At 43.7% G+C, this 24943-nt stretch overlaps 1 long non-coding RNA gene and 1 pseudogene across 1 annotated transcript; one reads left to right on the top strand and one right to left on the bottom strand.

The window, feature by feature from the left end:
* The first annotated feature begins 1240 nt into the window (after positions 1 to 1240).
* LOC136318345 (uncharacterized protein C2orf78-like) lies at positions 1241 to 9671 on the top strand (annotated as a pseudogene).
* A 4362-nt stretch (positions 9672 to 14033) lies between these two features.
* LOC136318344 (uncharacterized) lies at positions 14034 to 21960 on the bottom strand. The gene is made up of 2 exons (XR_010728058.1): positions 20344 to 21960; positions 14034 to 14719 (listed from the first exon to the last, which is right to left on the bottom strand). It is a non-coding gene; the product is annotated as an uncharacterized lncRNA (long non-coding RNA).
* Between the last annotated feature and the right edge of the window lie 2983 nt (positions 21961 to 24943).

Below are 24943 nucleotides of genomic sequence, written 5' to 3'. Positions count from 1 at the left end.
CGTTCATGTTCCCCGTTCCCTATTCCTCATGATTGTCACTGTCTTTCTCTGACTTTCCCTCTACTTTCTGCCTGGCCGGGCAACAGCATGGCAGACAGGGAACCTTAGGAGCCCAAAGTTCTGCACTGGCTGTTAGCCAGGGGGCAGGAGACTACAGTAACTGCCACAGAGCATAGAGTTTAGGTGAAGAGGAAAAAAGGAAAATCTCACGAATGCCTCGCACGTGTGAAAGAGCAGGATGGCAGGATGCCTACATGGCCCAAGGAATGACAGGTAGCAAATCATGGCAGAGGAACTGTAACCAAAGGCTGCAGGAAGGAAGCTTTGTCTTCAGCTGACTCCTAGCTCTTCGGTGTTTGCTTCTCATGGGCAGAGTCCATTCGGGGAAGCACTGGACACTGAAAAGAAGACTCCTGCTGCTGGGAGCTGACAGGAAGCAACATCCATGAGTGTAAGAACGCACGATCAAAGCTGCTCTCAGAAACAATGCCGAAATGAAGAAGAAAATGGAGAGCAAGTCCAACCTACCCAGCCCAGCCCAAGAAGGGAAGCACTCGAGAACAAACTAAAACAGCCTAGGACTACGTCGTTCCCCCCAAAATGCACTCGACAAACTTCACTTGCTTTTTAACTACTTCACAGAAAGAACTCCTGAGTCCCCTTCCTTTGCTCCTCAAAGGTTGCTGTCAAATCACTCAAGCTGGACTGATGTAATTTCAGGACAAATATAATTGTGCAACCTACCTGTCCCATTTCTTTTTCTCTACAGAAACTAACAATATACTATATGTAATGAAAGATATGTATGTTAGATGCTATATCATAGAGAATATAAGTAACTACTAGTTAATTTTGTTAATGAATGTCATTAAGAAATAGTGAGGGAACAAAGAAAAGAAAGAAATAGTGAGACTATTTCCCTAACAAAAGAGCCCTGGGAACATGAGATGATCACATGTGTCTTGCTGACGATCACGTCAGTGCCCAGGGCTCAGTGATAAAGGTGTAGGCTCAGTTCCCCTATCACTCCCTCCATCCAATCCTGCTTTCTTGTTGGCAATCCGACCAATTTATTGGCTCTCTCAGCCCTTTTAACTGCCTGCTTTGTGACATCATTCTCCACCAAACCTATCACCATCTGAGAGAACCTTGGAGTTTCCATGGATTTGTAAATACAGTTAAATCATCGCAACTGACCAGTGGCCAGTAACCAGTGACCAGTGACCTTCGTACTGGACACATGCGCTCTTTGGCTCTAGCCAGTCAGACGTCAAGTATTTTCTCCTCATCCGTTGAATCTATTGCTGATATATCCTCTTCTTCTTTATCATGTCAGGTAATGAATAAAACTTGCTAAAGATATGATTAGATAATTTTTGCCCCTATATTTAAGAGTAGTGTAAACTAGATAATATACAATAATAGTGGAATGTAGTAATCTAGAAATTGGAAAAACTGATTTCAGTTTTGATTTTGACATTTACTGGCTATGTGACCATGGAGAAGTCAGTGACTCTCACAAAAGTTGTTTTTCCCTCATCTATTAATCACTGGGTAAGATAGGCTGTTCTTGCTAATACCTAACTTTTCTACCAAAGCGTCTTAAAAGAGCACCTATGTAGAAAATAAAATCAACACTTCTTGACATGTTTTAAGAGAGGCAGAGAGAAAACTGGCATGGTGGAGAAAACTAGCACTATATATCCCAGATGTCTCATGTGTAATCATCTCCCATGATTAATGTTTCAACGTCAGTGTTTTCAGTGTAGTGCTGTTCAAACTATAATATTCACCTGATTTTGAAGTTTTGTACCCAAACTAGGTGAGAAGAGAAAACAGGGAGAGAAGATGGATAGTAATGGGCTATATAGAGGCAAGTATTTAAATGTAAGAAACTTGAGGATTGTGTTCATCAGCACAGGGCAATGGGCAGCAGGAGGGAGGGAAGCAGCAGAATGAAGGAGAGGAAGCTGAACGGATGAAGAAGAGAGCTTGGAGGAGCTCTCAGGAGCCAAAAAGGTGGTTGGAATGGAATGTAGAGGGGAACCAAATATGTTCAATTGTAGCAGACGAAGAGTGTAGGGTCTAATCTGCTCTTTGGAAGGCACAACTAAGTTGATTTTAACAAATGCTTACATGAATAAACTAGACAAGAAAGGAAGGCCAGAATAGGGTATCACTAGGCAAAGCAGCTGAACCAAAAAACATAGACAGTTGTTTGTGTTTGTCTATTGCCTTTCTGAAAACTGGCACTTGGCACTTCGAAGCATTAACATTTAAAGTATGTTTTAGAAATGATGTCTCCAATAAACAGGAAACTCACAAAGCTGGCTATCTAGGGGCTGGATGAAACAGAATTTCAGTGTTGCACTTTGTTCTGATTTTTAAATGATGTCAATGCTCTGTCTGTTGAAAATAAGATTAAGATTTTTTTAACAGTGCGTGTCCTAACTTGAATCAGAAAGACTGATTCCTGTGTGCGATAAGTATGTTTTAAATCTAAGCTGCTGTTCATCGTCACAGGTATTTTCTTCCGCACACACACAACAGACCGATAAACCACCACCATGTCTTTAGATCTTAGCTACCTAAGAAGAAAAAGAAACGGTCAGTTCCCACACCTCTCATTTCACATTTATCTAAACCAAAATTACAGTGTCCCCTGTGGATCCCCACATTTATTTTTTAATTTGGATTCTGGAGGTAATGTTTTCTAAGGTTTTGGCTATGATACTTTCCTGGATCTTAAAGATAATTATAATCTATGTTTTAAGAAAACCATAAAAACGTCCATGCCCATGCTCAGCTGATTAAAGCATAGTTTCGAAGCGCAGAGGTTACTGGTGTGATCCTTGGTGTGGGCACACACAGGATCAGATTAATGATCTTATCTCTCACTGTTTTTCTCCTTTCCTTTCCCTCTAAAATCAGTAAAATAAACATTAGCCCCATCTGGGGCTAATGCTCGAATCAATCGAGATTGTTTTAGCACCTGCGGCTGATGCTCTAACAAACGAGTCATCCTCAGTTCCCAGGCCAACGCTGGAATCAATGGAGCCACTGGCTGTGGGAGGGGAAGAGAGAGAGAAGGGGCTGAGGGAGGAGGAAGAAAAGCAGATGGCCACTTGTCCCATGTGCCCTGACTGGGAATCTAACCCAGGACATCCATATGCTGAACTGACACTCCAGCCAATGAGCCAGCCAGCCAGGGCAAAATATCTATATAGATTTCTAACAGACTTAAGATCTGTTCTTTGCTCAAAAATATAAAGAAATATATGAAAGAGCACCTTCATGGAATTCCTTTACACTTCATTTGCTTCTTGCTTTATACCAGTGTTTCTTTCATTTTTTTTCCATGTTTACATTTTATTTAGAAAATTAACTTCAACACAGTAACATTGATCAATAAGAGTAAATAGGCTGCAGGTAAACATTTCTATAGCATTTGAACCGTTGATTATGTTGTATACCCATCACCCAAATCAAATCATTTTCCATCACCTTATATTTGTCCCTCTTTACACCCTTCCTCCACTTCCTCCGTCATCCCTCTCGCCCATGTTCCCTCCCCTGGTAACCACTTCACTTTGATCTATGTATGTTCATGAGTCCCAGTTTTATATCCCACCTGTGTGTGAAATCATACAGTTCTCAGCTTTTTCTCATGTACTTACTTCATTCAGGATAATGTTCTCAAGGTCCATCAATATTGTCATAAATGTCACTATGTCATCATTTCTTATGGCTCAGTAGTATTCCATTGTATATATGAAGCACATCATCTTTATGCAGTCCTCTATCAAGGGACACTTTGGCTGTTTCCTTGTCTTGGCCACTGTGAATAATGCTGTGATGAACATGGGGGTGTATGTGTCTTTACAAAACAATGTTTTTTAGTTTTGGGGTCAGATACCCAAGACAGGGATTGTTGAGTCATATGGAAATTCTATGTCTAATTATTTGAGGAACCACCATACTTTCTGCCATAACAGTTGTACTCATTTGCGTTCCCACCAGCAGTGAATGAGGGTTCCTTTCCTTCTACAATTTCTCCGACATTTGCTATTACCTGTCTTGTTAATAATAGCCAATCCAACAGGTGGTATCTCATTGTAGTTTGGATTTGCATTTCTCGAATAGCTGGTGAAGGTGAGTATCGTTTCATGTATCTACTGACCAATTGTATGGCCGCTTGGAAGAGCTGTCCATTCAGGTCCTCTCCCCTTTTTTTAATTGCATTGTGTGCTTGTTTGTTTCAGAGCTTTGTGACTTCTTTATATATTTAGAATAGTCACCCCCTATAAGAGTCGTTATGTGTAACTATACCAGTTTTTTTTAATTTTTTTTTTTTCATTTTTCTGAAGCTGGAAACAGGGAGAGACAGTCAGACAGACTCCCGCATGCGCCCGACCGGGATCCACCCGGCACGCCCACCAGGGGCGACGCTCTGCCCACCAGGGGGCGATGCTCTGCCCCTCTGGGGCGTCGCCATGTTGCGACCAGAGCCACTCTAGCGCCTGGGGCAGAGGCCAAGGAGCCATCCCCAGCGCCCGGGCCATCTTTGCTCCAATGGAGCCTTGGCTGCGGGAGGGGAAGAGAGAGACAGAGAGGAAAGCGCGGCGGAGGGGTAGAGAAGCAAATGGGCGCTTCTCCTGTGTGCCCTGGCCGGGAATCGAACCCGGGTCCTCCGCACGCTAGGACTATACCAGTTTTTTAAGAAAATATTTGTCTATACGCACTGGAACTACCTACATATCTACATTTATTACATTTTGGTTAATAGTAGTTACTAAAATAGGAGAGGTATGTCCACTTATGTAATATTGCAAGTATAATACAATTTCACTTATTAGTAAATGTATTATGATTAGATGCTTGCTTTATGCTTGAGTTTTCATTCATAGTTTGAATACTTTTTAGTTCTGTGATACGTTTTTCATGACTTTTCTCTTTGTCTTTCCAGAACTTATAACTTTACCCATATAAATCGTATGTAATATATCACTTATTGATATGAATCATTATGTAGCTACTTTTATACTTCTTCACAGATAAGTACCAAAAGCTAACTAGTTTAAATAACATTTTTTCTTTCAAAAGCACTTCTTGAGAAACTAAGTCTCAGATAGACATGAGGTAGGATCAGAAACCAGGTCTGAAAAGAGTAAGAATGACCCATGACCAACTGGACTAAGCTATACCTGAATTTTAGTGAATGGCATGTGGTCTCTGCAGGCAAAATGAGACACTGAAGATTATAAGGGTACTACCTACACTGTTTTCTAGGCACAAGAAAAGCACCTGTATTCTAAGTTTTATTGTTCCAAGCTTTTCACAGTGTAGTGCTCAGAGCACAGTCTTGAAAAGGAAGTTGGGATCCTTCTGTTATGTAACCTGCTGATAAAACTAACATAATTCAGAACATGAGGAAGCCTATCTGATATGTCTGAGACTCCGTTTCCTCACTCACATAGTGAGACTGTGAGAACAGACGCTCTCCAAAGACTCCTGGTTCTCAATGCTTCGCCTCTAGGAAAGAGCAGACACATCAATCCCTACTGCAGGCTCAATAGAGCGACAGATAGGGCAGCAAGTGACTGCATCTACCCTAGAGAACAGGGTAGGAACCACACCACTTGGGTCTTCTGCACATTTCTGCCCACGTTGGGAGACAAAAGTGAATACAGAAGAGCAGCAAACAGCTCTGGCACTCACTTGCATCACAAACTGTTTCATTTTTGGTATCTCAGTGAGGACTGCCATTGGAGGCTTTGTGAAAGCAACAATCTTAAGATAATGCCATACTTCAAACATAGTGAGAATTTATCAATCCCACTGATTTTTTTTTCCATCACGCTCTTCTTCCCTACAGAGACTTTCCAAAATCCACCTTTACTTGGAACCTCCAATTCTCTGCAGATCTCTCTTCCTGTAGTGAGCAATGCAGCCTCCCTAACAGGAAATGTCTCCAATTTCTCTGGGGTCTCTGCTCCAGCCGGCAGTTCAGCATGGCTACTGCCATCAGCCTCTGGCCCCTCTTTCCAGCCACTCATAGGAAGTGCCCACCTTTACCAGCATTCTAGCGCAACTATGCTGTCTGGAGTTGCTGGCCAGAGGCAGGTCTCCACTTCAGCTGCTTCCTATGCTGGTACTTTTGAGTGGGCTCTCCCAGGAGGCACTGAGATGAAGTCATCATCACTCAGAGACTTCACTGTTTCTGTCGCTGAGCAGGCCACAGCTGTGTCTTCCACGGCCATGGCATCCCAGTGTCTTAAAACTCCAGATGCCAATAACATGGTTCCCCTGTATCCACCACTTTATCCCAGCTTCATCCAGGGGGCACCGCCTCAAATACCAAATCAGGGACACAGCCTGTCATTCCCCTACCAGGAAGGAAGTCAAGTGTATTACTATAATCAAGGCACAGTGGGATCCCTGCTCTCTGGAGAACCGGGCACCTACCTACAATCCCATGGCTCCGTGTTTTACACACAGAGCAGGGCCTCTGCCCCTCAACCACATATGCTCATGGTACTAAAGGAGGCTCAGCCCATAAATGTGATACCATCAGCCTCTACCTCTGCAATCTGCTACTCTGCGTCTGCTCAACCCATCATAGACACAAGTTTGCAAGGTGAGTACAACCAACGAGATGGAAGAAGTCAGCATTCAAAACCAGGATCATTCTGAGCTGGCAACTTGTGAGTACACATACAGGTAGAATTTCTGTTCTGTGCCTTTAATAACTCTTACTGTCAGTCAGTGCTCTCCAATCTCAGATGCTTTGTTAGCTGAGGACAGCTGATAGAGGTGGGAAGGGGGGACACTGTAACGGCCATGTATGCTCTATGTATGAGAACCCCAGAGCATACCAAGAGATGGCACACTTTTCACGGCCCTCCTGGATTAGACCCCTGTACTGTATACTGTAATGAACTTCCTTCCCTGATTTATTGCTTTTGTCTCATTTGAAGGCACTTCAGATGTCTTATTTTGATAGTAGCAGCTTAAATTTTTCTTTTCTTTTTAAAAAATTTTATTGTATTGATTTGAAGGAGAGAGGAAAGAAAAGGGGGAGAGAGAGACCGACAGACAGAAACATCAATCTGTTTCTGTATGTGCCCTGGCTGGAAATCGAACCAGTAACCTTAGCGGGTAGAGACGATGCTCTAACCAATAGACTTTTGGGCCAGGGCAAAAGCTTTCTTACTTTTATGCCAGGAGTCCACTCTTTGTGGTCCAAGATCTTGTCCAGAGCAAGCATGCTAACAGTCTGTCCTTGCTTATATATTTCATTAGGATTAGCTCCCTTCCCTCTCCTACTCTATGGTGTGAAGTGTACTTGTTCACTCAGGAGAGTGAGAGAATGAAAAGGGTTCGCTACGGGAAAGCTAGGCCTGCAAAACATTTTAAATATCTCCTTTACTTTTTGTTGTAAATTACAAAAACCCTGTGAATTATAAAGAAAATCAAGGAACAAGGACATCTAAAGGTGACCAGTAAGAACTAGAACACTTGCCTCCTATCTCTTAGTGTAGGGCACTCTCTGATCCCGAACAGGGACTAGTAGAAATGTCCTTCCCATTGTTGGAAGGGTACAAGTGCTGCACTGGTGATAGAGGGAGCATCGCACTTACCAAGACTGACTGACTTCTCCTTGATTCCTTCGTAGTGATGGAGACATCCCTGGGGATGGAGTCTTCCCTGGGATTGCAAACATTTTGTCTACCACCAACTCCAGAACTGCCCACGTCCTAGAAATAAAAATATACAGACACCTGAGAATAACCTACCATCCGAGCCAGGGGACATTTCAAAGGTTACTCCAGTCTATAGTCCTAGTGATTTTCTGGCAATGCCTCCAGCTCCATGCCAAGAACAAAAAAAGAAGAAGAATTCTGATGATATTAAATCCAAGCTAACCGAAAACCAAGATCCTCCACTGCTCCCTTTAAATCCCAGATGTCCACCAGCTCCTGGCCTGCGTTGATCCCCTTGGCCAAGAGGAGCACCTGGGCTGTGAAAGCACTGGGCTGGAAAACAATAGCTTGAGTCTGGTGGACCAACACACAGTTGAACATGGGACTGAGCCTGATTATGGTTTGGCAGACAGCACTGCACTGGTGGAGGATATTTACCTTCCACAGCTGTTAAGTTCCTTGGATGATGATCAATCTGAATTCCCCATAGTGGGCAAAACCGTAGACTCCAGAGACATCCAGTTCAATGAACTGCAGAGAAGGTCAAGTGTCACACAGACTCTCTCTGTTCAAGCCAGTAGGAACAAACGTACAGCTTCTGAGCCGAACAGTGATGCTCCCAAGGCCAAAATCCAGCCTGAGAGACCTGCCTGCGTGCTCGTGGGAGAAGTGGGGATGTGCAAGGCTGCAGCCAGTGATGGGGCTCCTGCGAACACGGCCCAGGACTCCAACAGGAAACCCCAGAAACGGGCATCCAGCAGGCACAGCAAACGTAATGGCCAGGAGCAGGAAAAGGCAAAAAGAACCAAGGAAAAGAACTCGAAAAAAGCTGAAGACTGCAATCAAGCATGGAAAAAGGTCAAGGCACAAGAGAAGCCAACCATTCCCAAGATGAAGAGGAGGAGAAATCAACCTGAGATGATCCAAGAGACCTTCAGAAAGCCTCGAAGCTCCCTAGCTATGCACATGCTGGAGTCTGTGCAGGTGTTTCATGCTCTGAGGAAGAAGCTTGATAAGAAAACGCAACTCTCTTCCTCCAGGGCCTTGGGAATCTCAAGCAACCCCAAAGGTGACCAGCCAGCCCCAACTATCAAACGATGCCCGGATACCCCACATGAGGCAAAAGGTCCTGAGAAAACGCCTGCCAAACCACAGAAGCCAGTCGGCAGTGCTGAAATAGAAAGTTCATCACCACCTCAGTACGAGCTGCCACCTCCTGGCAAGGTCAGGTTGGTACCTTTGGTGTTTCCAACTGTAGAGAAGCCTCGTGCTCGACCTGTTCCTCGCAGGCCACAGTGTCTGGCATCACATCGGCCCGCTGGGGCTGACCCCGCCCGGCCTGGTTCTATCTCCACTCCGTCTACTGCAGTCAATTCCTCCCGGCCGAATCCTGTATCTTTGACAGGTCCCGCCAGACCTGCTGTGCCAATTTCTACCTACCCAGCCCAACCAGATTTAACCAATGCTGCCCGCCTTGGATCTAAGTCAGCTCAGCCCACTGCAGTTGTTTCATCCCAGCCGACTCCTGCATCTTTGGCAGTTCCTGCCAGACCGGCTGGGCCAACTTTGACCGACTTTGCCCAGCCAGGCTGGATCAACCCTACCACGCCTAGTGTCCCTCAGTCTGCCTCTTCTAGGCCTGCACCCTACAGAATATCATCTAGTACATCGTTCCAGAGGGACCCTGTTCACACTGCTGTGACCAAGCCCCAGACCCGACTCAAGTCTCAGAACCAGTATCTACTCGAAGACTTTGCTCTACAACCAGTTGCATGGAAGAAACCTGATATTCGTGGGCCAGTCATGTCAACGCCCATCGCAGACTGGCTGAGGCCAGAGCGGGAGGCCATGAAGAGGAAGGCTCAACTTGAGCGTGAGAATGTTGCCCATAACTCCGCCTTGGGGAAATATCTCATTGCCAGGGAAGAGGAAATCGAAATTTCTCTCTCCTACGAGTATGCAAGATAAGACACGCTAGAACTGTTGGTGCCACTTTGGATACCAGCTGTTTTTTTTATATAGATACTTATAAATTTCTCTTTTCTGATGTATTTTAAAACTTAATAAAGTAAAATAAACTAATAGCTGTGATATCTTAGGACAAGCGATGCAGGCCACCAGCCATGAAAACTGAAGACATCCAGTACATGGCTGGAGGAAAAATAGATAAACAACCCTTAGAAATGTAGCAATATTTTCCACAGAACTCTATGTACCCAACATCCAGGAAGCCCTACCCTAGAGACTTAGCCAAGGATAAGGTCAGCTAATCGCACCTCTCCCGCCCTTGTAAACGCTGCTTGCTTGCTCAGCCTAGATAGCCACCCTATAAAAAGGACCCATTTTAGAAGCTCAGGGCTGCAGTGTTCCCTTGAGTGGGTTGCCTGCAGTCCCTGCACAGGTTTGCAATAAAACGTATAAAATTTACTTTGGGTGTGCTGTGGTCTGTCTCCTGGGATGTAAGAATAGCATTAGTAGATGAGTAATGAAAGAGCCTCTTGAGTTTTGAAATGCTGTTACTTGTAATTTTTCTTTGGTGGGAGTGGGAGTAAAACGCTCCCTGAGAATAAAGAATTGCAAGTTGGAAGGTTGAATAATGCAAAGGGGGTAAGAACAGAGGAAAAAGTAAGATTATCCATGGCCGAAGTCCAAAAGAGAGATAAGTTACCAGTTTATGGAGAAGCAAGCGAGGGGGGTAATGTATCAGATGAAGCAAGGGATGAGGTTAGGGGTAAAAGGATAAATGCTGGACAGAGTTGAAGACGGCATAGAAAGAGTCCAAGGTGACCAGGAGAATGGTAAAAGGTGTCTCGTGAAGGCGGGCCTTATGATTCATTAGCACCAGACAATTATCTCAGAAAACAGAGTCAGGACACATTTCCAAAAGGTTTGGGTTACCTTATCCATGTGATTGTCATTGGGGAAGGTGAGAAAAAATCAGGGGAATCTACCTAGAGTAACCTGGGGGCCAGTGACTAAGGTCGGGGACCTAGGCAGGGGAACTGCTGCAGCAGTAGGAGGCCCACCCAAACAAGGTTAAGATTGCAATCACCATTTACTCAACACCTATGCAGCAGGCCCTCTAATGCACTCCTTCAGCTACCCTTCACAACACGCATGGCCAGCATTACTGCATCTCTTTACTCATGCGGGTCAGCAATGTGCTTAGGTCACATTGCATGTGGTGGAAGAAAGCCTCAATTTGAGGCCAGTCTCCAAAGTCCTTAATATTTACTATTTCCTGTAGGTGTCCAATCGGACTTTCAGAGTACAGCATCCAGAAGTTGTTGGTGCATGAGATCAACGTTTAGGAGATGTCTAGATATTAACTTGAGAGGCAGACAGGGCCACTACCCTGACCCGGGCTGCATGTGCCTCCTTGTCTAAATTCCCCCATCAACTGAAGCCAACATAAATATCTGCTAGAAGCATCCATTTCCACCTGGGAAAAGCAATAGGCATAAATGTACACTGGGTCTCCCCTTATTCTGCCATAGGATGCAGGTGTCAGATCTGATACCCTCCTTGGGAGGCCTCTGCCAGGCAGCAGGAGGCAGTTAGTGTGAGCAATAGTGGGGGTGGGGCATGAAAGGGAATGGAATAGGAAAGGGTATAGATGAAAATCATCATCAAATGAATATGGGTACTTTGCATTTAAAATATTTTAATTGATATATAATTTACATAATATAAAATTCATTTTAAACTGTCCCTTCAGTGACATTTAGTACATTCACAAGCTTGTGCAAACATCACCATTATCTAATCCAGTGTTAGTCAACCTGGTCCCTACCGCCCACCTATGGGCGTTTCAGATTTCATGGTGTGCGGCAGCAAAGCAACCAAAGTATAAATAAAAAGATAGATTTAACTATAATAAGTTGTTTTATAAAAAATTTTTCTGCCAAACTTAGCAAAAATCCGACATAAAGTACTTGGTAAGTAATTATTATTATATGCTTTAACTTGCTGTAACTCTGCTTTATACAGTTTATAAAGTTACTTCCTTACTTTATAAATCGTCATTACTGTGGAACCAGGGGTGTTTAGAAAATTTTACTACTAACGGAGATACAAAAGTGTGCAGTAGGTATAAAAACGTTGACTATTCCTGATGTAACCCATAATGTTTCCATCAGCCCAGAAAGAAAGCCCCTTAACCATTAGCTCTCACTATATTTCCTTCTCCTTCCAGCCTCTGGCGACAACTTATCGGCTGTCTGTCTAGATGGATATGTCTTTTCTGGAGATTTCATATTTATATATATGAAGGAATACAATGTGTGACCATTTTGTCTGGCTTCTTTCAATTACCATGTAGAAAAGTTACCCATGTTATAGCATGTGTCAGTACTGTACTTTCTATGACTGTATATTCTGTTGAATTGATCTACCACTTTATCCATTCATCAGTTGACAGACATTTAGTTGTTTCTACCAGTAATTTACATTTATCAAGAGTTTATTCTGTGCCACGCAGCACCAAGCTAACATACTCATCCCATTTCACAGAGAAGGAGATAGGCTTGAAGAGTGTCAAGGGTTTGCCCAAGATGAAGAGTTAGCTATTGGGGGAGCTGCGGTCTGAACTCAGTTAGTTGAACTCCAAAGGTAATAGATTCACATGATAGAATTTTACAAAGCTGCCAGAGGGTATTCGGTAAAAATTTACCCTTTACCTGAAGTCCCCAACCACTAATTTCCCTCCTCCCTTAGAGTCACTTCATTTGCCATGGTGTAGGTCCTGCCAGAAAATTACTTAAAATCCAGCATATGTGTACCACCATTTATTGATGAATAGGTTTCACTACTATTTTTTAATTTTTTTTAAATTAAGTGAGAGCAGGGGAGGCAGAGAGAGACTCCAGCATGCACTCTAACCAGGACTCACCCCGTAACCCTGTCTGTTGCCAATGATTTGACCAAGAAGGGAGTTGTTCCATTGCTTAGCAACCAAGCTATTTTTAGTGCCTAAGGCTGAAGCCACAGTGCCATCTTGAGGACAGGGTTGGCAAATCCCTCTAACCCATCAAGCCATGGCTGCAGGAGGGAGAAGGAAAGGGGAGAGAAAGAATAGGGTGATGGGTGAAGAAGCAGATGGTAGCTTCCCCATTAAACCCACGACATCCATAAGCTGGGCGGATGCTCTACTACTGATCCAACCAGACAGGGTCTGTTCCACTAATTTGAAATGTTACTTTTATGGTATACTAATCCCATATATGTATTGGTATTACTTTTCAAAAATGCCATGGCTTCTTTGCCTACCTTTTACATTTGCCATTTTTGTAGATCCTTTTTAAATTTCTTTTTTTTTTAAATTCTGTTTTTTGTTTTGTTTTGTTTTTTAATTATTTTTATTTATTCATTTTAGAGGAGAGAGAGAGAGAGAGAGAGAGAGAGAAGGGGGAGGAGCAGGAAGCTTCAACTCCCATATGTGCCTTGACCGGGCAAGCCCAGGGTTTTGAGCTGGCAACCTCAGCATTCCAGGTCAATGCTTTATCCACTGCACCACCACAGGTCAGGCTTTAAATTTCTTTTGATTTCTAAATATATTATTGCTTGACTAGGCAGTGGTGCAGTAAATGGAGTGTTAGACTGGAATGCTGAGGACCCAGGCTCAAAACCCCAAGGTCACTGGCTTGAGTGCGGACTCATCCGACTAAAGCATGGGGTCACTTGCTTGAGCTTAGGATCATAGATATAATCCTATGGTTGCTGGCTTGAGCCCAAAGGTCGCTGGGTGAAGCCCAACGTCAAAGTCGCTGGCTCAGCTGGGCCCTTTCTCTGCCCCCAGCGCCCCCCCCCATCAAGGCACATATGAGAAAGCAATCAATGAACAACTAAGGTGCAGCAACTATGAGTTGATGCTTCTCATTTCTCTCCCTTCCTATCTGTTTGTACCTGTCTTTCCTACCCTTCAACTCTCGCTAAAAAAATTTAAAAATAAAAAATTCTTTTCTTAAGGTATTATCCATTTTGTTCATTCTTTCCTGTACATTTAATTTAATCTTTATTTCTGATTTTTTTCTTTTGTCATCAATTCTGTCCTGTGTTCTACCATATCACCTATTTCTGATTTATGTTGTTCTTTCATTATTTTTTATTACAGTAAAACTCAATTTACAATTTTAACTACTTTTCAGTATACAATTCAATCATATTAACAACATCATGTTATTATTATGCAACCATCACTACCACTTAAATTCAAAATAATTAAGTCAAAAGACTTCGCAGGATTTCAGAAAGATGGAGGGAGCAGAACAGTTTTTTAATCTCCCCAACCCATCATGGAAAGAGATCAACACAAACCAAACAACCATAGTTACACTTCTGAGCATTTATTAAATATTTGTAGAACTTTTTTCTTTATTTCAAACAGAAATTCTGTCCCCTTTAGGTAATAACTGCCCGTTCCCTCTATCACCATTGTCTTTCATTTTTTTCCAGTTTTCCCTCATGTCTTTTAGCTCATTTTGAAACAGCCGATTCCACTTATCATGTTTTGTGAGCCGGTATTTTCTGATTTCTCATTGAAGGAGTGAGTCATCCACATAGCATCTGGTGGCGAAAATCAGGGGGGATTTAGCCCCCCTGGAAGAGAAGGGAGTCTGCTAGAAACAGATGTGCCTTCCCAGGGTCGAACACTCGTATAGTTACAGTACCAGCAGGCAAGTGCATTGCCCAGTCATCCAACAACTTGTGACAGGACTCCACCATGCTTGGGTCATACAGAAGGGTCTGCGGGCTGAACCAGAGGCTCCATTGGGGAGCTCTTTTCCTGAAGAAATTCTTGGCAGAGACTCAGACAGCGATTGGACTGTGAAGCTTGGAAATGAGACCAATCTTTCCCACCTCAAGTGCACAGAAGGTGTCCCCAGCCCCACCTGTTGAGTCACTTGGCCTGCCCTTCCAGTCCCTGTGGCTTCACTGTGCTGAGTTCAGTCTGACAGGAGAAGCAGATGCTGCACAGTGCTGGGAATTTCAGAGCCCATTTCCAGGAAAGGTTTGTCCTGAATAAGATGGGCAAAAGCTGAAATGTGTGCCTACATCATAAGGGGACTGCTACTATCTCTCCTGCAAGTTCAGGCCTCACTATTCTCCCAATGGGAGAATTATTTGGCCTATCTCTCTCACAGCTAGTGGCTCTACCTTGCTGAGCTAAGTCCCACAAAGATATTGGAGAGCGACTCAGAACAGGACCTTTCTTGAAGGCAGAAGGATTTTGCTTGGGAAGAAAAAGAAGTGCCCAACACGCCCTTACAGACCTGCTGGTTCTACCACAAATGGTAGACTAAATATGCCTTCCAACATCTCAGCTCTGCAGGGATCAGTATTACACAGAGTTGAGACTTTCTCAGTGTGTATCTCTCAGAAGCTATTGTCTGAGACCAGGACAAAGTGCTCAGCCCTTTTCTGTGGGGTCCTTGGGTACCACCCTCAATGGGAGACTCTTTTGATATCTCCTCCCTAGTACCAGGTGGTATCACTCTTTTGAAATTGCTCCTGCAGAGGGGATGGAGGGTGGCACCCGGTCTTTCTTCAGAACGTTCTGGAGGAAGACCAGGAAACCCTGAGGGGTGGCAGTGTAGCTGTCAGGTATCAGGTAGAGGTGGACCTCGAAAACGCTTGGAAGTTTCATAAATCTGTCCCCAGCTCTAAGCTGGAGGAAGTCGACCCTCCTACACACACCCAGGCTCAGCAGATGCCACAAATAGTGAATAGCATGATAATTCCTGACAGGTAGCTCAAGGCCAGTTACACACAACACCTGACACAGATCTGTCCCTGAACCCTACCTAAGCACACCCAAAACCAACACAATCAGTGTTGGGTTACAGGAAATACCAGACTTTAACCCAACTGGCCATACAAGTGGCACACCCAAAGAAAGAGACTGGCAAGCACCATTCCCTGCTGGGAACAACTCTGCCTCGGGGGGCAGTCCCTGCACAGGGACCCAACACAGTGATTGAGGTTTATCCTTATTAGTAGACAGCCTAAAGGGTTAACTCCTCCCAAGAAATGGCCAACAGCATTCAAGACTAAATTACAACAGCACGTGCACAAAACCCACAAGAATCATTCCTGGAACAATGTGCTCAGGTGATCTGGAAGACAGCACCACTGAGCCCACCAAGACATCAACTTCATAAACCCATCATAACAAGTCTGGGAGCCATAGCTGCTCTACCTAATACACAGAGACAAAATGGGGAGACAAAGAAACATACCTCAAATAAAAGAACAAGAGAAATCCTGAGAAAAAGAATTAAATAAAATAGAAGTAATCAAAATATCAGAAGTAGGGCTTAAAAGAGTAGTTATAAGGATGCTCAAAGACCTCAGGGGAAGAATAGGTGATCTCAGTGAGAACTTAAACAGAGAAACACCAAATCTTAAAAGGACATAAAAAACATAAAAAGAAGCCAATCAGAAATAAAGAACACAGTATGTGAAACAAAGAATACACTAGAAGGTATCAGTAGCAGGTTAGATGAAGCAGAGAATTGAATCAGCTATTTATCGACAAGATGACAGTAAGCACCCTAGCAGAGCATCCAAAAGAAAAGAAAATTAAAACAAAGAAAGTCTGCCTGACCAGGCGGTGGCACAGTGGATACAGCATCGGATTGGGACATGGAGGATCCTGATTCGAAACGCAGAGGTCGCCGACTTGAGCGCGGGCTTATCTGGTTTGAGCAAAGCTCAACAGCTTGACCCCAAGGCCACTGGCTTAAGCAAGGGGTCACTTGATCTGCTTCCCCCCCCCCCCCCGTGAAGGCACATATGAGAAAGTAATCAATGAACAACTATGGTGCTCCAACGAAGAATTGATGTTTCTCATCTATCTCTTCCTGTCTGTCTGTTCCTATCTGTCCCTCTCTCTGTCTCTGTCACACACACACACACACACACACACACACACACACACGAAAAAGAAAGTAAAGAAAAACACTAAAGAACGTCAAAGGGAGCTTTATAACAACATCAAGTGTATTAACATCCATACCATGGCAGTACCAGAAAAAGAAGGAATGAGGAGGGGATCAAAACCTGTTTGAAGAAATAATGACTGTAAACTTCCTTAACCTGGTATAGGAAAATGTCACACAAATTCAGGAAACACAGAATTGCAATTAACAAAAATGTAAAGGCCTTGGCTGTTGGCTCAGTGAATAAAGTGTTGGTCCAAGTCCAGACATTATAATTCGATTCTCAGTTTGGGCACACATGAAAAGCGACAATCTGCATCTCTTCCCCTCTCTCTTCCCTTTCTCTCTCTCTTCCCCCTCAGAGCCAGTAGCTCAATGGCTTTGAGAGTTGTCCCTGGGTGCTAAAGATAGCTCAGTTGGTCAGAGCGCTAGCCTCAGGCAATGAGGATAGCTTGGTTGGTTTAAGCATCAGCCTCAGACATGGGTTGCGGGTAGATCTCAGTTGGGGTACATGTGGGAGTTTATCTATCTCCCCTCCTTTCACTAAAAATAAATCAATAAAAAATAAATAAAGATGAATAAAAAGACCCACACTTCAGAGGCCCTGGTCAGAGGCTCAATGAATAGAGTGTTGGCCTGCTGTATAGATGTCCCAGGTTCAATTCCTGGTCAGGGCATACAGGAGAAAGACCATCTGCTTCTCCCCTCTCCCTCTTCCCCTTCTCTCCTTCTTCCCCTCTGGCAGCCAGTGGCTCAATAGGTGCGAGCATGGCCCAAGGCGCTGAGGATAGTTCAGTTAGTCAGAGTTCGTCAGCCTCACATGCTAAAAATAGCTAAGTACTTGAGCAGCGGCTCCAGATGGGGTTGCTGGGTGGATTTCATTTGGGGCAATTGCAAGAGTCAACTTCACTATCTACCCGCTCCTTACCCCCAAAATAAAAATAAACACATCATAACTGCAATGGCAAAGGATAAAGTCAAAGAGAATCTTAAAAGCAGCAAGAAGGACAAAGTTAGTTACCTACAGTGGAGCTCTCATAAGTATGTCAGGTGATTTCTCAACAGAAACAAACTCTTCATACCTGAAGGGATTGGCAAAAAATAATCAAAGCGATGAAAATCAAGTACCTATAACAAAGACTACTCTTTCCAACATGGCTATCATTTTAAATTGGAGGCCAAATAAGGAGCTTCCCAAGCCAAATAACCTCAAAATGCATACATAGTTCATTACCACCAAAGTAGCACTGCAGGAAATGTTAAAGGATCTGCTTACAGCAGAAGAGGAGGAGGAGGAGGAGGAGGAGGAGGAGGAAGATGAAGAAGAGGAAGAAGATGAAGAAGTAGGAGAAAAAGGGGAAGAATAAGAAGAACAACAACAACAAAAAGAGGAATATATATATGTATATACATATATATATATAGAATAAAACAGCAGTAAATATTAATAATAACTATAAAGCTAGGCCCTTGTTGGTTGGCTCAGCGTTAGAGTGTCAGCCCAGCGAGTGGATGTTCCTAGTTCGTTTCCCAGCTAGGGCACACTGGAGAAGCACCCATCTGCTTCTCCACCCTTCCCTTCTACTTCCTCTCTATCTCTCTCTTCCCCTCCTGCAGCCAAGGCTCCACTGGAGCAGAGTTAGCCTCCGCGCTGAGGATGGCTCCATGGATTCCAGTTCAGGTGTTAGAATGGCTCCCGTAGCAGCAGAGCAAGGCCCCAGAGGAGCCGAGCATCGCTCCCTGGTGGGCATGCAAGAATGATCCCCCCTCTGCTTTTCATTTTGGAAAATACAAAAAAATAATAATAATAAGCACTAATGCAAGTGAATTAAATCATTCAATTAAAAGACACAGGGTAGCTGAATGGATAAGAAAACATGATCCATGTATATACTGTCTACAAGAAACCCTACTAAGAAGAAAAGATATACACAGATTGAAAGTGAAGTGATGCAAAAGAATATTCCATGAAAATGGAAAAAAAAAAAAAAAGCTGGCATAGCAGTGCTTGTATCCTTACAAAATAGACTTCAAAACAAAGGTTGCAACAAGGAAGGAAGAAGATCACTACATAATACTAACGGAATTGATCCAACAAGAGGATATAACCCTTGTAAACATACGTAACCCAACACAGGAGTATCTAAATATACAAAGAAAATCTTAGTGGAAATTAAGTGACAGACAGACAACATTAGAATCATAACAGGGGATTTTAGCACTCCGATGAATTCAGTGGCTAGATCTTCCAGACAAAACAATCAACAATGCAACATTGACCTTAAATGACGCACTGGATCAGATGGATTTAATTGATCTTTACAGAACATTTCACACCAAAGCAGCAGAACATACATTCTTCTCAAGTGCACATGAAGCATACTCAAAGACAGATGACATGTTAGCACACAAAATAAGCCTTTTTTTTTTTAAGAGAGAGGAGGGGAGATAAAGAGATTGAATCCCACATGCACCCTGAAAACCGTATACCCACCCAGGAAACCCTATACCAAGGCTACGCTCAAATCAATGAGCTATCCCTAATGCCTCAGGTCAAACTCAAAGCAATAGAGCCACCGGCTCCAAGAGGGAAGAGAGAGAAGGGGGTAGGGAAGTGAAGAAAAGCAGAAGGTCGCTTCTTATGTGTGCCCTGACCAGGTATTGAACCTGGGACATCCACACACCAGGCCAACATTCTATCCACTGAGCCAACTGGCCAGGGAAGGACACAGAATAAGTTTTAATTAATTCAAGAATATTGAAATAAGCCTTAGTCACATAGCTCGGGTGGTTGGAGCATTTTTCTGAAGTATAGAAGTTGCCAGTTCAATTCCTGATCAGGGTACACACAGAAACAGCTTGTTACTGTCTCTCTCCTACTCTCCCGCTTTCTCTCTCAAAAGTCAATAAAATATGCATTAGAAAATGTATAAAAATCGGCCCTGGCCGGTTGGCTCACTGGTAGAGCGTCGGACTGGCATGCGGAAGTCCCGGGTTCAATTCCCGGCCAGGGCACACAGGAGAGGTGCCACCTGCTTCTCCACCCCTCCCCTTCTTCTTTCTCTCTGTCTCTCTCTTCCCCTCCCGCAGCCGAGGCTCCATTGGAGCAAAAGATGGCCCGGGCGCTGGGGATGGCTCCTTGGCCTCTGCCCCAGGTGCTAGAGTGGCTCTGGTCGCGACAGAGCTATGCCCCGGATGGGCAGAGCATCTCCCTATGCTGGGCGTGCCGGGTGGATCCCGGTCGGGCGCCTGCGGGAGTCTGTCTGACTGCCTCCCCGTTTCCAGCTTCAGAAAAATCCAAAAAAATAAAATAAAGAAAATGTATAAAAATCATATCAAGTGTCTTCTCTGACCACAATGTCGTGTATAAAACTAGATATGAATTACAATAAAAACATGACATTCAAACACACAGTGATGAAATAACATGTTATTAAACAATAATTTGGTTAATGAGATAAACAAAAGAAATCAAAAGTCACCTGGAGACAAATTAAAATAAACATACAACCATCCAAAATATATGGGATAGAGCAAAAGCAGTCCTGAGAGGGAAGTTCATAGCATTACAAGCCTACCTCAAGAAGAGAAATCTCCAAAATACAATCTAAGTTTATACTTAAAGGAACTAGAAAAAGAACAACCAACAGAGCCCAGGGTAAGTTGAAGAAAAAACATAATAAAAATCAGAATAGCCTGACCCATGCAGTTGCAGTGCATTGAGCATCAGCTGGCACACTGAGGGTCCAAGATCAGAATCCCGAGGTTGCTAGCAACAGGAAGGGCTCGATGGCTTGAGCGTAGGCTGCCAGCTTGAGCATGGACATGCCAGCCTGAGACCTGGGTTGCCAGCTTGAGCACAGGATCATTGCTGTCATTTTAAAGTTGCTGCCTAGAGCAGGTGTCAGGAACCTATGGCTCGTGAGGCAGTTGTGGCTCTTTTGATGGCTGCATCTGGCTCTCAGACAAATTTTTAATAAAAAAAAATAATAACGTTAAAAGTATACAACATTCTCATGTATTATGATCCATCATTTCCTACCGCTCATTTTCATCGTTGAGGGTGGCTGGAGACAATCACAGCTGTCCTCTGGGACAACACCAAATTTTATTGGTTAATGCATAACATACATGATTCGTTGTGAGGTCAGGAAGTAAACTTTCCTCCTTTTAATCAAGTAGTCAGCTAGCGAATTGCAAAAACCCTTTTGACGAAGAAGATGGCTAAAAGAAAAAAAGATGAGAAGTATAGATAGTACTTTTCAGCAGGAATGGACAGAGGAATTCACCTTTGTGGAGAGAGCATGTTCTGCAGTGTGTCTAATATGCAATGATAAAATGCATCGATGAAATGGTCAAATATAAAGCGGCACTTCGACACACATCATACTACATTTGCATCAAAATAACCAGTGGGGAAGAGCAGGAAGAAAGCATGTCAAGAGCTACTGTGCAGAGTGCAAGCTAGTCAGCAGCAACTCTGTGTTTGGACCCAACAAGGTGACTGGAATTCTGCTAGCTTTCCTGGTGCTTTAGCAATTGTGAAAACGGAAAGCCATTCACAGATGGGGAGTATGCCAAAACATTCATGCTTGATGTTGCCAATGCATTTTTTGATTTTTTGACGACTTTTCGAATAAAGACAAGATAATCAAATGAAAAATAGACATGCTTCTGTCGGCAAGAACTGTTCATGATCGTACCATCATGATGGCAAATCAAATTGAGGCAACACAAGTGAAGGACATAAATGCAGGACCATTCTTTTCTCTTGCTTTAGATGAGTCAACAGACGTAAGCCATTTATCCCAGTTCAGTGTGATTGCAAGGTATGCTGTCGGTGACAAACTCCGTGAGGAAAGTCTTGCTGTTTTGCCTATGAAAGAGACAACAGAGGAGGATTTATTCAAGTCTTTCCTGAGTTCGCTAAAGAAAAAAAATCTACCGATGGGTAAACTTATTTTGGTGTGTACTGATGGTGCTCTGTACATGGTGGGAAAAAACAGAGGATTCATAGTGCTTCTTTGAGAACATGAAAAGAGACCCATCCTAAGTTTTCACTACATCCTATATCAGGAGGCGCTTTGTACTCAGATGTGCGGTGAGCTACTTGGTGAGGTGATGTCACTGGTCATTCAGGTGGTCAACTTTATTGTTGCTTGAGTTTCAAATGATCGCCAGTTTAAAACACTGCTGGATGAAGTTGGGAATAATTATCCTGGTCTGCTTCTGCACAGCAATGTGCGTTGGTTGTCAAGAGGGATGGTGGTCAGCCGTTTCGCGGTTTGTCTGAGCGAAATCTGCACTTTTCTTGAAATGAAAAACGCCCTGGCCGGTTGGCTCAGCGGTAGAGAGTCGGTGTAGCGTGCGGAGGACCCGGGTTCGATTTCCGGCCAGGGCACACAGGAGAAGCGCCCATTTGCTTCTCAGGCCCTCCGCCGCACCTTCCTCTCTGTCTCTCTCTTCCCCTCCTGCAGCCAAGGCTCCATTGGAGCAAAGATGGCCCGGGCGCTGGGAATGGCTCTGTGGCCTCTGCCTCAGGTGCTAGAGTGGCTCTGGTCGCAACATGGCGACGCCCAGGATGGGCAGAGCATCGCCCCCTGGTGAGCAGAGCGTCGCCCCATGGTGGGCGTGCCGGGTGGATCCTGGTCGGGCATATGCGGAAGTCTGTCTGACTGTCTCTCCCTGTTTCCAGCTTCAGAAAAATGCAAAAAAAAAAAAAAAAAAAAAAGAAATGAAAAACGTCAAGCATCCTAAGTTAGCTTACACTGAGTGGCTCTTAACATTCTCTCTCATGGACATGACTGAACATCTGAACCAGCTCAATGTGAAAATACAAGGCGTTGGAAATTCAGTCTTATCAATTCAACAAGCAGTGTTTGCATTTGAAATCAAGCTGGAACTCTTCATACCTGACATTGAAACAGGTCGTTTACTAAACTTTGAAAAACTAGGAGAGTTTAAAGATGCATGCACAGCAAGTGACCCTGCTCAACATCTTGATCTCCAGCAGCTAGCGGGTTTCACTTCTAATCTCCTAAGGTCATTCAAAGCACGCTTTGGACAATTTCGTAAGTGCACTCGTCTTTTTAAGTTCATCACCCATCCACATGAGTGTGCAGTGGACAGCGCCAACCTGAGTTACATCCTTGCTGTCTCCGTCAGATAATTTGAGCTACAAACTGCTGACCTAAAGGCCTCAGACATGTGGGTGAATAAGCTCAAGTCACTGAATGAAGATTTGGAAAGACTTGCACGACAGCAAGCAGAGTTGGTGAGCAAACACAAGTAGGGAGAAATGAAAAAACTTCAACCCACGGACCAGCTGATTGTCAAAATTTGGAACGCGCTTCCCGACACATACCACACACTGCACCCTGTGAGTACTGCTGTACTGACGATGTTTGGCTCTACATATGCATGTGAGCAGTCTTTTTCACATCTGAAGAATGTTTAGACCAACCTATGATCACGTTTTATGGATAGAAGTCTCAATGCCTGCATGAAGCTTAACCTCACCACGTATCAACCAGACTACAAAGCAATCAGCAAAACCACGTAGTATCAGAAGTTGCATTAATAGTAAGAAGTACTTTATTCATCATTGGTTAAAAACAGCATAACAACGTTATTAAAAAAGAATTCGAAGACTTATTCTACTTTAAAAGTGTTGATCTTACATCAAATTAACACATTTACTTGTATTTAGTGTTAAACACATTGTATGGCTCTCATGGAATCACATTTTAAAATATTTGGCGTTCATGGCCAAAAAGGTTCCCAACCCCTGCTTTAACAATACTCCTAAGGAAAAAAGGACAAAGCATTCAAATGAAACAAAAAAACTGACACCACAGAAACACAAAGGATTGTAAGAAAATACTAGGAACAACTATATGCCAACAAAATGAATAAAATACTAGAAACACGCAATCGTCCAAAATTCAATTACACAGAATAAGAAAATCTGAACTGACCAATTACAACTTAAAAAACTAAAGCAGGAATCAAAGAAGTCCCAGGAAATAAAAGTCTTACACTGGAGGGCTTCACAAGCAAATTTTACCAAACATTCAAAGAACGGATACTTACCATTTCCAAACTACAACAAAAATTTGAAAAAGAGAAAAGACTTTCTCGGCCTAGGAGGCCAGCCTATTCCTATTTCCAAAACCAGATAAAGATACTACAAAAAAGGATTAGGCCCTGGCCGGTTGGCTCAGTGGTAGAGCGTCGGCCTGGCGTGCGGGGGACCCGGGTTCGATTCCTGGTCAGGGCACATAGGAGAAGCGCCCATTTGCTTCTCCACAACCCTCCTTCCTCTCTGTCTCTCTATTCCCCTCCCGCAGCCGAGGCTCCATTGGAGCAAAGATGGACCGGGCGCTGGGGATGGCTCCTTGGCCTCTGCCCCAGGCGCTAGAGTGGCTCTGGTTGCGGCAGAGCGACACCACGGAGGGGCAGAGCATCGCACATAGTGGGCGTACCGGGTGGATTCCGGTCGGGTGCATGCAGGAGTCTGTCTGACTGTCTCTCCCCATTTCCAGCTCCAGAAAAATACAAAAAAAAAAAAAAGTAGGGAAATTATATGCCAAGAATATGTGTGATGAACATAAGTGATAAAATTCTTTTTTATTTCCTCTTTTTATCAGAGACAGAGAGTCAGAGAGAGGGGTTGGTAGGGTCAGACAGACAGGAAGGGAGAGAGATGAGAAGCATCAATTCTTTGTTGCGGCACTTTAGTGGTTCATTGATTGCTTTCTCATATCTACCTTGACCAGGGGACTATAGCAGAGCAATTGACCCCTTGTTCAGGCAGCGATCCTGGGCTCAAGCCAGTGCCTGTGGACTTCAAGCCAGTGACCTTTGGCCTCAAGCCAGTGACCATGAATCATGTCTATTATCCATCTCAAGACAGCGACCCCACACTCAAGTCGAATGAGCCTGCACTCCAGCGGTGACCTCAGGATTTTGAACCTGCATCTCCTGCATCCCAGTGCGACATGCCATATCCACTGCACCACTGCCTAGTCAGGCAGATGCTAAAATTCTTAACAAAATAAGAGTAAGCTGGAACGAGAAACATATTAAAAACTTCAGACACCATAATCTACTAAAATTTATTGTGGTGATTCAAGGTTCGTACAATATTTGCAAATCAATAAACATGATATTATCACATAGCAAAACAAAGGATAAAAATCACATGGTCTTATCAAGAGAGTCAGAAAAAGCATTTTGTAAAAATGGGAAAAACAAACAGCAATTCTCTTAAGATCAGAAAAAATACAAGGATGTCCACAT

The sequence above is a fragment of the Saccopteryx bilineata genome, unplaced genomic scaffold (assembly GCF_036850765.1).
Source record: "Saccopteryx bilineata isolate mSacBil1 unplaced genomic scaffold, mSacBil1_pri_phased_curated manual_scaffold_49, whole genome shotgun sequence".
NCBI classification, from domain to species: Eukaryota; Metazoa; Chordata; class Mammalia; order Chiroptera; family Emballonuridae; genus Saccopteryx; species Saccopteryx bilineata.
The sequence above is the reverse complement of the archived record's forward strand: the minus strand, read 5'-3'. Positions and strand labels throughout refer to the sequence as shown.